Source organism: Euphorbia lathyris, chromosome 3, assembly GCF_963576675.1.
Source record: "Euphorbia lathyris chromosome 3, ddEupLath1.1, whole genome shotgun sequence".
In the NCBI taxonomy this organism is placed as follows: domain Eukaryota; kingdom Viridiplantae; phylum Streptophyta; class Magnoliopsida; order Malpighiales; family Euphorbiaceae; genus Euphorbia; species Euphorbia lathyris.
In genome coordinates, this window is record NC_088912.1 from 43,004,094 (window position 1) to 43,012,102 (window position 8,009).

The window sequence follows — 8,009 nt, forward strand, 5'->3', positions numbered from 1 at the left end:
GAGTTATATTTGAGCTTGATTCCTTAAGTGTTATCAAAATGATTAATGATTAGGGTGTCAGCCGGCACATGTTTTATTGGCTTATTGAAAAGTGTCGCGTGATGTATAAACATGATTGGGAGGTCAGGTTACTCCATGTTTTTCGTGAAGGAAATAGGACAGCGGATTGGATGGAAAACTACGCAGGACGATTCTCTTTGAGTCTTCACGAGTGTAACAAGCACTACAAGAAAAGTGGGCTTTACCGGCCCTTTCATAGCAGCTGCAAGACAAACCGCTTAAATGGGCTTATCCATGTATTGTAAAAGGGCGGATCCATAAATCGTCACTAGAGAAAAGCCCATTAATTTGTTTTATCTGCCATCTGGATCCCATTAAAATCGCTTACGAAAAACAGAGCTTCCTCCTCCTCTTTCTTCCCTATGATCCTGTTTCCTCCGTCTGGTTCATCGACCATTCTTTCTCTCTAGAAATTTGGATGAGTTTGCTAATTGAGATTTGTTTATACAGAAAACGATTTTTATGTTTTTTCTACTTTTCTAATCCCTTGTGATAACAAATGCAAGAGGAGAATCGCAGGCGAAATGCTCCTTCTCGGTCACGGCTGAGGACTACTCGGCTTTGTAAGTTCTAGCTTCTCTTGGATCCATCTAGGTGGTTTAGTTCGTTGTGTTTGACTCTCTTCTTTGTGTCAATGGAGGAATCTAGATCGATCTCGATCTCGCTGGATTTTGTTTGGTTTCAGTTTTTTTTATACTCCTTGATTTTTGTATTTTTATGCTTTGATTTCTTATAACCAATTTTTAATTTATTCTTTTGTGCTGAACTGCTTCTGGAATGACCAGATTTCTGTTTTCAGTGGTTTACACGGATAATTTTCATTTCTAAGTTCTGATCAACCAATCTGCCGAGTTCTTTTACATCAATGACTAACTGAAATTCTTAATTCTTTTGGATTAGGTATGGTCACTGGTTAGGCGATTCAATCAGCCACAGAGATACAAACCATTCGTGAGTAGGTGCATCATGAATGGAGAGCTTGGGATTGGAAGTGTTAGGGAAGTGAATGTCTGCTACCACTAGTACAGAGAGGCTCGAACTCCTCGACGATGAAGAGCACATTCTGGGAGTCAAGTTTGTAGGCGGTGATCACAGGCTAAAGGTATATATTCTATGTGCTTCTTTATTTGTAATGAATAGTTGCAATTACTTTTTTTGAGATTCTCTTTTGTTTTCCAAATAAAATTGTCTCGTAATTTTCTTCCTAAAGAGGCATTGCCATATAGTTTGCTGGTTACACAGATTTGGAATGGACTTGTAGATCACCATTGATATAGTAGTAATTAGGATTGGTTGCTTTGAGATTAGATCACCATTGATATTTTATGCTGGTAATCCTGAAATGGTTGATGGTTTGAAGTCATGTTCAGTTGCTACATTTCAAGTGCTTTTAAGGGGGTTCTGTCAAGGACTTTGGACAAAGTGTTTGTAAAATTAGGAAACACTAATAAACAGAGAAAGTGAGATATTGAATTGTTGAAATATGTGTTGTTCTTAGTTGTGTTCTTAGGAAACACAATTTTAACTTTTTGCTATACTTCTATGAAGAGCAGCTGCACCGCATGGAATGCATGGCCCAGGAGCCTGTACTATTTGAGGATATCTTGTGTCAAATTGTAGATATGATTGCACCGAAGGTGAAAACTCAAATAGCTATTTCGAATCTTCTATTTTTGTTTGGTACATTAAGAATGGTGTGATCTTATTTGCAGAGAGAAGCTTTTATCACACTGCGAGACTTGAAATGTTTTCAATATACTTTTTAACCTCAATAAGTTCATGGCTTTTGAAAGCTGTGATCCATTTCTAATTCGCCAGGTATGTTGATTACTCTGCCGATTTTTAGTTCCCTAGTTATGACATTATCAACTGTGGGGTATATTATCATATGCTGATTTTGGTTTGGACAGGAGCGTGAGGATCCAACTTTGACAGATTGGGATCGGTTTGCGCATAAGGAGTATATCAGGCTATCAATGGAAGAAGATGTTGAAAATGTCTCAAATGGGAGCGCAGATGTTTGGGATGAAACACTTAAGGCTCCTTTTTAACTGAATGAGGTAAATTTTATTTGGAGTTCAGGATCGACTTCCTAAAGTGAAAGATGTGAAGAGTTATTTCCAGGCTTGAAGATTACACACTGTGACACTAGCTGCCAAAGAGCTCGTGATTGTTGCAACATTGGCACTAAGAGGCAATGCCATTAGTGTCTAGGTTTCCAATAAGTATGGGTGGAAGATCGACAATTTAGAAACAAGATGGATGTCATGTAATAGTTTTATTTTGATATTTAAATGACATTAGTGTTGCAATATCAAGCTAGTGATATTGAAATGACATACTTCATTAAATTTAGTGTTTTATAATTTTAGAATCATGTATTGAATTTAGTAATATATCAAAAGTTGAATTTTTTGATATTATATATTCTTTTTGAATTGATTTGTACAATTAAAACACTTAATAATTATTGTAGGTAGCAAATTCAAATATATAAAAATAGTATGCATAATAAATAATGCATATATTATGTTGGGGCGGTTAAAACCGCCCCTAGAGTCAAAAGGGATTCTAGAATCAGGTGTAGGGGCGGTTTAAACCGCCCCTACAAATCCGTCGCTAATTTTTAGTCTACCCCGTCGGTGATGATTTTCGTCGCTAATTCGTAGCTCCGGTCCTCTTTGGCGACAGATTTGGGGCGGGCGGTAAAACCGCCCCTACAAGCGAAAAAAACTGCCTCTATAGGCAGTTTTTGTTGTAGTGAAGCCTCCTGTAGGTATCCAGGATATTTTATTTTCTGATACCAATGGCTCGTGTCTTCGTCGAATGACATGGGTCTCGATGTAAAACTTTTTGCCTCCCTGTTATAAAAAAATATATTACATGTGTTTAGAAAAATAAAAAAAATTCCACATTATTTTCCAATTCAGGTAGAGATTAACCATCATAATACATTAAAGAAATTTATTAGCTATAAAGTATGATTTTTTAATACTTATTTAGCATTTCCACCTTGTTATTGTTCTCTATTACATTTCTTATGCAACATCTATCATTCATATATGTGGCAAGGCTCTTGTGTTTCTACTATTAGCACTATCATTGCAAAGAATGCTTGTCATTAGACATCAAAAGAAACAATTATTTTATCATTTATTACACCTCCGTGTTCCAATACGCTCTATTTTTGTCCGTTCTTCGGTGTGATTGCCCCTATGGGGGGCGCCGTTGGGTTTAGCCGGGGGGACTCCGATGCTTAAGTCATTAAAGTACAGAAAAATGATAAACTGAAAGCACGAAGAATAGTATCGAAAGTGTACCTCAATAGCTTGGGATGCAAGGCTATTTATACTAGGATAGTTGTAACCATCAATCTTGTAACTAGAAAGTCCCCATTAATGCCACATTAATGGTAGTTACTATTCTCATTGAAGTATGACTGTTAGCTCATTTATGGAGCTATTACTTGTCATTAATTGTTTCAGTTTCCATATGGGAAGACGACGTTGACATCCTTTGGGAGTATCGATGCCAGATGGCGAGTCTCCCGAGATATGGCGGTTGCGAGCCTCTTTAAGATGGCTAGTCATCATGAGGTGTATCATTGAATCCAAGGATCCTACGTGGCGTATAACTTGCCTCATACGCCATCCAATAGGCGTATCCTTTGGCCGTAGCCGATGGCTAAATGCTCCTTTGGTCCTTTAATTCTATGAAGCTTTATGAATTTGCCTTTGGATAATATCTGGATGTTATCAGAAGCCCTCCTAAAATGTCAATCAAATCCTTTAGGGCTTTTCAGCTTTTGTGCGTGCTATCAGTTGGCGGCCTATTAATGGGTGCTCCTTCCCAGGCCATTAGATTAGTGACAGATGTCATCTTGGTGCCCAAACCTCGAAGCGATGACGTCATGCTTCCCTTTAAAGCCCCAAGTTTTCTCTTTCCTGAGTTTCTTACTATTTTTGCTCTTCAAATTCGTCTCTCTGCATCATCAAACCTTCTTACATGGAGCTTTTTATTTCTAGATTTCCTCGATCTCGTCTTTGTTTCTCACATCTCTAACTCTTCATGTAAGTTTGCGCAATTTTTTCTTCTTTATTTCCTTCCGCCTCTTCATTTTTATGGGTTCTAGCTCTGAGTTGTTAGGTTCCAGTGAAAGTTCTTCGAGTGAGAGTCTTTCGAGTGAGGGTTCTTCTATGAAAAAGGTGAGTTGTGAATTCACGAACCTTAGACGTCTTAGGGAAAACCAAGAGGTTAATCAACCTAAGTCTTTAAAAACCCAGGCTTCTCCTGTTGTGGCATCTCCAATTGCTACGACGGTAGAGCTTAGATCGACCTTTGGGAAAGAAGCCACTTCTTCAACTCCTTATAGGGGGAAGATGAAGGGTTCTAAGATGGAGATTACTCCATCACGGATGAGTTTTGGGGATTTGATGGCGTTGGCGGGTCTGTATCCCTAGATGAGGAATGTAGAATGTATGTTGGCGGATGAAACTCATCGGCCTGCCATGCCTCTAAAGGGGTACTTTGCTGTATATCGGAGTCATGTGGAGAGGGGATTCATCTTTCCTGTTCCTAAGGTCATTGGTGACATTTTGGACTTCTTCGGGATTCCTGTCTGCCAGCTACATCCAAACGGCTGGTTGGATATAGTTTTAGATTCCTACCTGGCAGTGAATCTAGGGGTGGTCTTAGCTTCTCGCATCTTTAGGTACCTTCACACATTAACCAAAGGTTGAGGATCACCTTACTTTTTCCAAGTTGAAGAGCTATTCGCCTGTTAGGGACAAGATGTCCAACATCCACAATTGGCTGGACAAATACTTCTTTGTTAAACTGTCGGAGGGCGTCTCTTTAGGTTCCCTTCTTCCTGGAACTATAATCCCAGCAGCAAGGTTGGAGAGTCGATCATCCTTTCGCCAGCTGAAGAGATAGTGGTCGGGCTTCTAAGGGCAGTCAAGACAGACTTCTGGTCATATGCCGAAGCTCTCAAATTTGTGGCTGATGGAGTTTCGCTAGTTCCCCGTGAGGGCGCTGTGATCGTCTACAAGACATACCACCAGTTCTGCGAAGGTATTTTTACTTATTTTATTTTTCACAAGTTTGACTTCCTCTTTTTATTCCTTTGGCAGGGAGATGCTTAACGCTGATGATGCACTTGCAGAGCGCCGGAAGCGGATGAAGGACCGTGAAGCTAAAAAGAAGGCGGATGACATGGTTGATGAGAAGAAGGAGGGGAAACGCCCTCGTGCTGAAGCAGACACTCACCATAGATGGTTAATAGCAACATAAAATAAAAGTGTTGCCACTAAAATGTTGCAACATATATGATTAAATTTGATCAACTGCAACACTGTTTATAAAGTGTTACAATTGATACGAAAAACTAATTTAACTTTTAATCATGGCAACACTTATGTGAAGTGCTACAGTTTATACTAGAAATCCGCAAGCTTCTGGAATTAATAATCTTGTTTTAATTCACAGATGCAAAATGACATAGTTTTGCATCTGGAATTAAGAAGAAAAAATATATAAAAGAATAACTTTTTTGGGTGGAAATTTTTTGTTTTAGGAGGGAACTTCTAATTTATTTCCCCTACTTTTATTACTTCTATTAAAAAGAAACCATCGATCTCTTTGGGCACTATACATCAATATTATTTCCCCCAATTTTTTTTTTACAAAAGTGTTACATCTTTTATGGTAATGGCAACACTTATTCAGAGTTGTCTTAGGGTATGAAAAATGTTGCTAATGATACCAATGGTAACACTTATGTTGGTGTTGCTCCTGATATAGTCAAGTGTTGCTATAGACATCTATAGCAACACGCAATAATGCAACACTATTTTTTGGTCTAAAGTGTTGCCTATTTGTCTAAAGCAACCCTTTTGCAGTCTAAGCCAACACTTATTGGGTGTTGCAATAGACCATTTATGGTGTAGTGATCTCAAGGCCGACAAGAGGGCCAAGACTACTACGGCTGACGGAGGGAAATTAATGGCGGCTGCCGTTAAGGCGAGCAAGCCAAAGGTGGATTGGTTCCAGTCCCGTTCTGAAGGGGTAAGACTTTCATCCATTCCTTTCGTTCGACATCCGCTTTTTGTTAGATTCTAACTTGTGTTTTTCTTTCTTTAGCTTGAGAAGCCGGATCTCGGCGGATATTGGCTTACCAAGTATGGCGATAGGGTTGCCGTGGAGAGCGAGGATGTTATGAATGACCTTGAGGAGGCCTTTGGGCGGCTCTACATGCTCTAAGAGGTGAGGGCCAAATACCCTGGAACCAGTCATGCTAAGATGGCGAAGCAGAAGCTCCTTGCGGTAAGTTTTTTAGTCATCTCCATACCTTTGTTCTTTTTGGTTTGATTTTTGACTTAGGTTTTTCTTTTTTCGCAGGCGTATAATCATATCTGCGACATGGAGGCGGATGTCGTCTAGAATGTTGCTAATAAGGCAACAATAGTGAGTCTGGAGGCGGAAGTATCCAAGGCTAACTCTGATGCTGCGGCGGCGGCTCTCATCTCCAGCAAGGATGCCAAGATCGGGGACCTTGATGCTAAGCTCGCGGAGGTCACTAAAGACCTTAAGCCTGCCCAAGCAGAGATGAGCAGCTCAGATGTCCTATGTGGCAGCTGGGCCTTTTACTATGGGGAGCGGATCATGTCAGTTATTAAGATAACTACCCAGACTTGGGTTTTGAAGATCCTGAGCTGCGAGTCCCCATCGCAAAGGAGGCAAAGAAATACGACGCGATGGAAAATCCTCGTGATTACATTTATGGGCAGGTCTCGGCAGAGATGAAGTTAAACGCCGGTGAGGACATCAACCTGGATGATAAAGAGTCTGAACACGTTCGAGATGCGTCAGAAGGGGAGCTTCCGTCTCAGAGCATGCGGGCAGGCTCTGAAGGGGTGGAGCTACAAAAAACCCTTAAAGGGGACACTGGGAAGGTTGATGGTGCGCCTAAGGAAGATGCCATTCCTTTGCAAGTGGAGAAGACCGCCAATTCTTAGCTTGCTTTATCTCCTTTGTAATAGTTGTAGTTAAAAAAATGTTTATTTTGAACATTTATTAATAAAAATCTCCTTTAAAAAACCTTGCTTTATTTCACAGGTATTTTATTAGAGTAAGAAAGTTTTCGGATAGGTGGCCAGCCATACCCCAATAGGTGAACCTTTAGAAGGTTCTTAGTTTTATTTCCTTAAGGAAATTAAACTGTCCTTGGTGGCGATCAATCTTTTCCTATCTTTGAGGTAAATTGATCCGCATGTGGGACTTTTCATTCTCCTATCTTTGAGGAGAGAGTTTATGGTGTAATTTTCTCATTCTTGAGGTAATTTTAACCCGCCCTAGGTGGCAATCAATCTTTTCCTATCTTTGGAGTAATTGATTCGCCAGTGGGTCTTTTCATTCTCCTATGTTTGAGGAGAGAGTGAATACGCCATAGAGGCAGTTTGGACCCATCAAGGGGTTTGTGTTTAGAGGATGCATTTGCTGCCCCCAATTTTTATGAATCAAGAATATTTATATTCTGCAATAGACACTAAAAGAAAAAATTCATGTTAAAATAATTCTTTATTAATGGTAATTCACCTTATTAAAATGGACGATGGTCTCTTAGATGAGCCTCATTAAGACCTTTAATAGGAAAAACCCAGTGGAAAAAACCCTATTAAAGGAAAAAGAGTGCTCAAGACTTACATTTTACTCTCTGAGGAAATATTTGCGGAGATTTTGGATGTTCCATGTGTGCGGTTGTAGGTTCAGCGCCTCATCGCAAGCGATGGGGAGAACCATTAATGACGCGACTGTTTTGGGCTCGGGGCCCAATTGAGATCATGATGCATTTTCGACAGGGTCGGCACCGGAGAATGAGAGTCGCCACCCAAACAAGGTTTGGGAAATGTTACCGAGATTCCTTGCGGGAAGCAAGCGGGTTTGGGAAA

At 40.0% G+C, this 8,009-nt stretch overlaps 1 long non-coding RNA gene across 1 annotated transcript; it reads left to right on the plus strand.

Annotated features, from left to right (window-relative positions):
• Nucleotides 1-1,097: 1,097 nt before the first annotated feature.
• LOC136224876 (uncharacterized) lies at nucleotides 1,098-2,298 on the plus strand. The gene is made up of 4 exons (XR_010686654.1): nucleotides 1,098-1,162; nucleotides 1,609-1,697; nucleotides 1,773-1,878; nucleotides 1,971-2,298. It is a non-coding gene; the product is annotated as an uncharacterized lncRNA (long non-coding RNA).
• The last annotated feature ends 5,711 nt before the right edge of the window (nucleotides 2,299-8,009 follow it).